Source organism: Pteronotus mesoamericanus, unplaced genomic scaffold (genome assembly GCF_021234165.1).
Source record: "Pteronotus mesoamericanus isolate MK-2021 breed Mesoamerican mustached bat unplaced genomic scaffold, CSHL_Meso_final contig_25, whole genome shotgun sequence".
Taxonomy (NCBI): Eukaryota; Metazoa; Chordata; class Mammalia; order Chiroptera; family Mormoopidae; genus Pteronotus; species Pteronotus mesoamericanus.
The window spans coordinates 22535772-22542659 of NW_026555105.1; the positions used below are offsets into that span (position 1 = coordinate 22535772).

General features: G+C 46.7%; 1 pseudogene; it reads right to left on the reverse strand.

Moving 5' to 3' along the window:
* Window positions 1–2932: 2932 nt before the first annotated feature.
* LOC129070950 (intraflagellar transport protein 57 homolog) lies at window positions 2933–5818 on the reverse strand (annotated as a pseudogene).
* Window positions 5819–6888: the final 1070 nt, after the last annotated feature.

Below are 6888 nucleotides of genomic sequence, written 5' to 3' on the forward strand. Positions count from 1 at the left end.
ACAGAGACCCCCTGGGATGAGGACTAGAGCAGAGACCCTCCCAGCTCTGAAGACAACCACATCAGACATGTAAATCATCTCCAAAGTATTCTAGACAGCCAATGATAACTAATCATGTAACTGAGGAATAGAGATAAGGAATAAAATGGAGTCACAATGGTGAAGCTACTCAATTTTTTTAAATTAAATAGACTAAAGGATGAGGAAACAATTCTATTCTTGTTTTCATTGATTCTGGGAACTTAAACTTTTGAACTTTCCAGTCCTGCATCAATACCTGGATGCACATCAGATTATTGCACATCAATGCCTGGACATACTTCACACCCTCAAATGACCATCTGAATGACCTCCAGAAATTGTCTCATTGTCAGATCACCAGACATATGAAGATTACCAGCACAGACCAACTCAGAGTCTAAGAACATAGGACTGATTCTACTTAAAAATGTACTTTTTACTCTAAGAACCCTAAGCCTTTTTCCTCCTTCAGAACACTCGGAATGTTCTGAGTTGTGTTTCCAGTTTGCAAATCCTAAGGTCCTTGAATAAATCTTTATTATTTTATTTCTAGTCAAAGCCTCCTGACTCTTTTTGAGCATGTTTGACATAATTTAAGTAATCTGAACAACAGCAACAAAGCAGGGTCATCTGCAGTGAGACACCCCCTGGATGCAACCTCAAGTGGGAACAATTTATGTAGCGGGTCCCTACAAGAAAGGGGTCAGGCAAACACGCGGATAGGGTTTGATGGATGAGCCTTGTGACCAAGACCTCAGTGACAGCATTTCTCTGAGGATTCTACACAACACGGGGAAAGCTTAGAGAACCCAGAGGAGTGGATGCACTTGATACATCAGACCCTCGAGCTGCCTCAGCTCCAGGACCTGCTTTCCAAGCCTCGAATTTGGATGCTGATCCTCTAAAAGAAGGGCAGCGGGAGGTTCAGAGTGGGCAGGGTTGAGCAGCAGGAAGGGGCACTGGGGACTGAAGACAACAGGAGGTGATCTCCCACTCGTAGTACAAAAGACAATGCTCTTAGCAGGGAGACTGAGATGGTCTCCCTTGTGGTGGCCCCAGACACCTCATTCTTCCATAAAATGCCAATTGCCCGTCTTCTTCAAGCTCAGCTGTTGCAGCTTGAGCTCCCCAGGAGGCTGGCTCAGAGATGGAGTTTAGGGTGCAGGATGTTGATTGAGACACTGTAGCCTGAGCATCAACTCCAATCTCACACTAAGTTCTCACCCCAGGCTAAGCTCTCCTGCCAACCTCAAACCAAGTCCTGACTGCAGACTGAGCCTTCATCCTGGTTTTAGGCTAAGTCCTGAACCAAGACTGAGCTCTAACCTGACCTCTGATTGAGCCCAGAACCCAGGCAGTGCCCTGATCCCAAACAGAACCTGATCCTGGTCTGAGCTCTGACCCCACACTGAGCCCTGGTCCAGCCTTATTCTGAGTCCTGACCTCAGCCTGACCCCAGCCAGATCTGGTTCTAGGCCTTGGCTTGCATTTCTCATCCACATCTAAGCTTCTCAAATGGGGAGCCACACACCCCTCTGGTGTACTTGATGTCGCCAGATAAACATAACCTCTCATACTGGACCAGCGTTTGGAACTCACCTTCCTTTCCCTTTGAGGTCCTTATACAGAAATATTTGAGAAGTGTGGGCAACCCCTGTATTCTTCAGCTCTGTCATGCTCTGGGAGTCCGCATTCACAGCCCAGTTCTTCACAAAAAAATGTAAAAGCTGGATCTGACCAGGGCCCTCTCCACCACTCATGTGCATTCATATTTTCCAAGAGCAAAAGGAACTCAGCTACACACCCACCACCAGAACAAAGAGGCAATATGCCACTCATAGTAAAGGACACTCTTTTCAGCAGGGAGACTCCGCATGCCATCAGAGATGGTCTCCCCTTGCAGTGGCCCCAGAATCCTCTTCCTTTCAGCAAACACCAACTTCCCGTCTTCCTCAAGCTCAGTTCTTGCAGGTTGAATTTCCCAGGAATCTGACCCCGAGATGAAGTTCAGGATGGAGGACATTTATTGGGGAATGGCCTGGGGATCCATACCAGAGGAGGTAGGGGAGCAGGGAGAGGGAGGAATTGAACCATAATGCAGACAGTGGCAGCCTTGGCCCACCTCATGGGCAGCTCTGGAGCTAGAATGACCCATCGGAGTCATCCCAGATTGAGCTGATATGGCTGGACCTTTCTATGCTTGCATCTGTCCCTGATTTGCCCAGAAGGGGCATGACTTTAGGCAAGATGGCTCTCTGCAGTGAGGCCACCCCTGAGGCTGCTGGCAGCCGAGGGCGGTCTGCAGGCGGCACTCCTAGCAGTTGGCGCAAAGAGCCCTCCACTTAAGGAAGGTCCGGGCAGCGCATCGTCATGTCCACCCCCCGGCCCTCTGTCCAGCCCAAGAGCTGAACAGCAACATTACTAACTCCCTGCACTCACGGGAATTACCTACCTGCTGGTGGAGACAGGTATTCAGTCATATATTTTTAAAGGTACAAAAAGTAAAATGAGAAATAAAAGTAAGCAAGGTCATGAATAAATAAGCAAGTTAAATGTACTGGTGCATGCCAAAAAAGAAAATAAGACTGACCGCCACTCAGCGTTCTACAGATCTATTAGTTCAACATAACAGCTGCGTGAAGTCTTTGCTAAGTCTAACACCTGGGCCCCCTCCGAGGCTGCATATTGACTGCCTTTTTTTTTGAAAGTGAGAATTTTTAATTACTTTATTAAATATTATATTCATTTAAAGGCTTTAACCATCCATAGTCATCATGATACAATATGTGTGAATGTAAAAATACCCATTGAATATGGGTTAAGAGGTGTAATTGTGTTTTGAAATATGCAACCTGAAATATGATTTGATCTAAAAACCCAACTGATGAGAAGTACAATAAAACAATATGTTTTAATAAGAGTCAAATACAGGTTCTGGAATGATTATTGCATGCATGTACCTAGTCATGTTAGACTTCTCCATCAGTGGTTTTTTTTTTTTAAGATTGTATTTATTTTTAAAGAGAAGGCAAGAAAGAGAGAGAGGAAAAGAAGCCTCGATATGTGAGATCAGTTGCTGTCTCCCGCACACCCCCAGCTGGGCCACAGCCCCAGCATGTGCCCTAATCGAGAACTGAGCTGGTGACCTTTCAGCTCGCAGGCCGGCGCTCAGCCCACTGAGTCACACCAGAGCGGGCTCTCCATCGGTTTTGACTGGAGTAATGTATCTTCCTTAACACCGATTCTGAACAGCTTCTGGTTTCAGTGTGGTTGAGCTCTGTTTATCTTCACCAAAGGAGCACCATCAGCCATACTGCTGCCTTTTTCTTCCATTTCTTGCTTTCCCTTTCCCAGTTCTACAGTAACCTCAGGACAACAGTCTGGTCCTTCCAGTCACTCTGCCATTTCCTTGCTGGTATCGCTCCCTTGCCTCAGTCAGCAGAGCTTGAGTTGCATGATGTTCTGGAACCAAGGGTTCAAGCTGATTGTTGATGTACTTTTCTTGGCTGCTGATCTTCTCCAGAGTCCTGCTAATTCCATTATGGAGTTTGTCCAAAAACCCGTTGGCCTCCTTTAGAGCAGATCCCATTCCACTCTTGGGCTGGTACATTTGGTCAATTGGGTTTCTCCAATCTTTATTGTCAGTCCTATTAGTGACTTCCAGTTGTGGTAGTCCACGTTCCACTTCTAGACTCCCTTCTGCAGCATCTGCTGTGGACTCGGAAACATCTTTCTGTTTGGCAGATCTGTTCATATCTAAGCAATAGGTCTGGACTTTTAAAATGTTGAGATAAAGGAAGTTCTCTTTGTTGTCTGCCTCTCCTTCCTCAAATTCTTCATCCACTTTATTTAACGTTAATTCTGCATCATCTTCTGGGACAGTTTATTCTTCTAATTTTTCTATTAGGTAGAATAGGTAGTAAACTAGGACAGGAAGGAGGAGGGAGACATGTGTCAGCTGTTGGCTCAGCAGGGCTGAGCCTGGCCCCATAAAATCACCGGGTGTTCCAAACATCACAGGCAGGGATAGCGCAGGACGAGGAGAATCCTTGAGACTTTGTGCTGGGGAAGGGAGCTTCTGAAGCAACTTCACTAAGACAAAGAACCCTTACTAGCTGAGAAAGAAAGCCCTTGTAGCTGTACATTATTCCCAAGGTTTAGAAGGGGAAGAAGGAGGAGGAACCTAGAAGCTAACTAAAGTATATAACCCCTGAACCCCAAAAATCGGTACACTCAGATTAGCTAAGAGCCACCTTGTAGCCTCTGCTCAAGTGTATAGAACAAACTTACTAACAAACTTACTAACAGCTTAATTTCCTCTATATGCGGGGCATGCAGACTAGCTGGATGTCTGCTTGCAGCTTTGTGCTCATGTGTGTTTCATAAATAAAGTTGCTCTCTCATTTCCACTACACATGTTGTCTCTTGCTTGATTCATGTCTTGCGAGCCAGGCAAGAACCTAGGAACAAGCTGGGGGGTGGAGGAGGTCCCCCGGCTCAGATCTCTCCCCAATAACACTGCCACTGGGTAGTTGGTCTTTTCCAGGTGAAACTAATATATTTTAATGCTTCTTCAGCTAAACCGTCAAAATCATAGCATGCATGTTCTCCATAACCTGACTTTAATTTTGAAGGAGGAAAATCTGTAGTTTTCCCACATGTTCGAAGCTCAGATGATGCTGCATTAGGGTCATCATATTCCTGAAGCTGCTCAAAGGGCCCTCCTGCGTTGTAAATCAACCAAGTAGCATAAGTGCAAAACATGTAGAACTGTTGTTCACCAGGGTTGGTAGGAAGTGCAAAATAATGTCTGGACAGGAGCTACAGGTTGTTCTTCCAGAGGAGGAACTCCTCCCAGTGGAGCAACTCCAGCTTCTCCACCAGGTCCTCCATCACCACATGTGCTAGGCTGCGGGGGGGCTCTGCTTCGGGACCCCCTCCCAGGCCCCTTTGCCACAGGACCAAGACACCCCATCCTCGAAACCCAAAGGCCTGACCACTGCCGCAGCAGCCGCCGTCAGAACGGGCAGGAAGAGCCCAGCATGGGCTCCAGCCCACAGATCTCGGCAGCCTGCACTGTTGCAGCAAAGACTGCCGCCACTGGTGACCAGGCAACTGCCAGGCAACCCGTCACCAGGGAAACTGACTGCTTTCTTACCGGTTTGTGAGTGTGTGTCTATATGGGTTCCATTTTATGTTGAAGACTGAACATTTTACATCATATATCATTGCAACTCTGAATTCCAATCCCCCCAGGAGAAGCAGTTGTTATTGCTGTTTATTTTTTACTTTGTATGTGCCCTGGATTTGTTTGCCTGGATTAGTTCTATGGAGTCTATTTTACTGGCATCCCTGTGGTCTATGCTTTGGGGGTTTTGTTTGTTTGAGTGTTCTTTGATTCTTGTTTTTAATTTTAAGCCTGATTTCCTAGAGGTCACCCCCGGGTTAGCATGTGATTAGTCAGAAGCAGTGCTTAAGCACCTTGAGACAGTAAGGCTTCCATCTTTTGCTGATGGATCTGCAGATACTCTCAGGAATGCCTGGCAATTCACAAATGGGACCCATCTTTTACATTCTGTTTTTACGAGACCTCATGTAGCCGGCTGCTTTCCCCTCCAATCTCTCCTTGGGTTTTCTCAGCCTTGGGCACGAGCGCAGCCTTGCAGACCACCAGAGATCAGGGGGACCTTATCAAGACCCGCGTCCCAGACCTCCTTTGTTAAGTTTCCAGCTGGTCTACCTGCCTGTCTTTTGCTTACCCGGATCAGTACAGAGACCTCAGGCTGGCCGTGGCCATGACGGTTGCCTTCTTTCATTGTTTGTCACTGATATTGCTGTTGTGTTTGACATCACCCCTGTGTTACCAAACTTGAGGGGTGGGCCGCTTGGGGTGCTCCATTCAAGAACAAGACATGGCTGTTGCAAGGTAGTCTTATTTACTTGCAGCATGTGAAGGAAACGGCATTCTGATCCAAAGCCCTGTCTCCTGGAAAGGAGGCTTAGCCATTGCTTATATACACTATTTGGCTAATTACACATTGATTTCTTCTTCGCAGTTGGCTACATTTATCCTGTTGGGTTCCTGTCAAATTCATCCTGTTAACAGCTGGTCTGTAAAATACTGTGCTACATTTTAACATTTAGCAAGAATAACATTTAGTAATAACATTTAGAACTGCCCAGACCCTGAGACCTTTGTCCTGCCTAGCACCTGGTAATCTTTTGCACTCTTCTCCTCCAATTAAATCAGTGCAAGCTGCCGACCCCACCGCCTGCCTCGCCCTGGCAGGACTGCAGAGCTGGGGAGGGCGGGGGGAAGGGGAGCCGCTCTGGGCTGAGGTGCCATGGATTTCCACCGTTCTTACTTCTCTTAAATAAATGTCTCAATTTGTTGTGTCTAACTTAATACATCCCCAAATGAATCCTTTATTCCTGCCCCGTCCACTGTAAATAGAAACTGCTTCCTTCCAGCTCCTAAAGTCAAAATCCTTAAAATTAGTCTTGATGCCAGTTCTTCTCTCTCACCTCATTAAATCCAACTGCAAATCCTGTCAGTTCTACCTTCAAAAGATCCCCAGAATCCATGGGGCCTCTCAACACCACCACTAACCACTCCCTGATCCACCACCGCCTTTTGCTTGGACTATTATAGTAGCCTCCTCGCTAGTCTCCGTCTTCCTTCTTCTTCTTCCCCTCTGTCTCTTCTCCTCTAAGCAACCAGCAGGAACCTTTGAAAATCTAAGTCACATCATTTCATTCCTTTGCTCACATCCCCTCCACGGGCAACCCATCTCACTCAGAGCAGAAGCAAGGGTGTTTCAGGACACCCTAGCCGATCTTTATCTCTAGTTGTCCCCTTTCTTATCT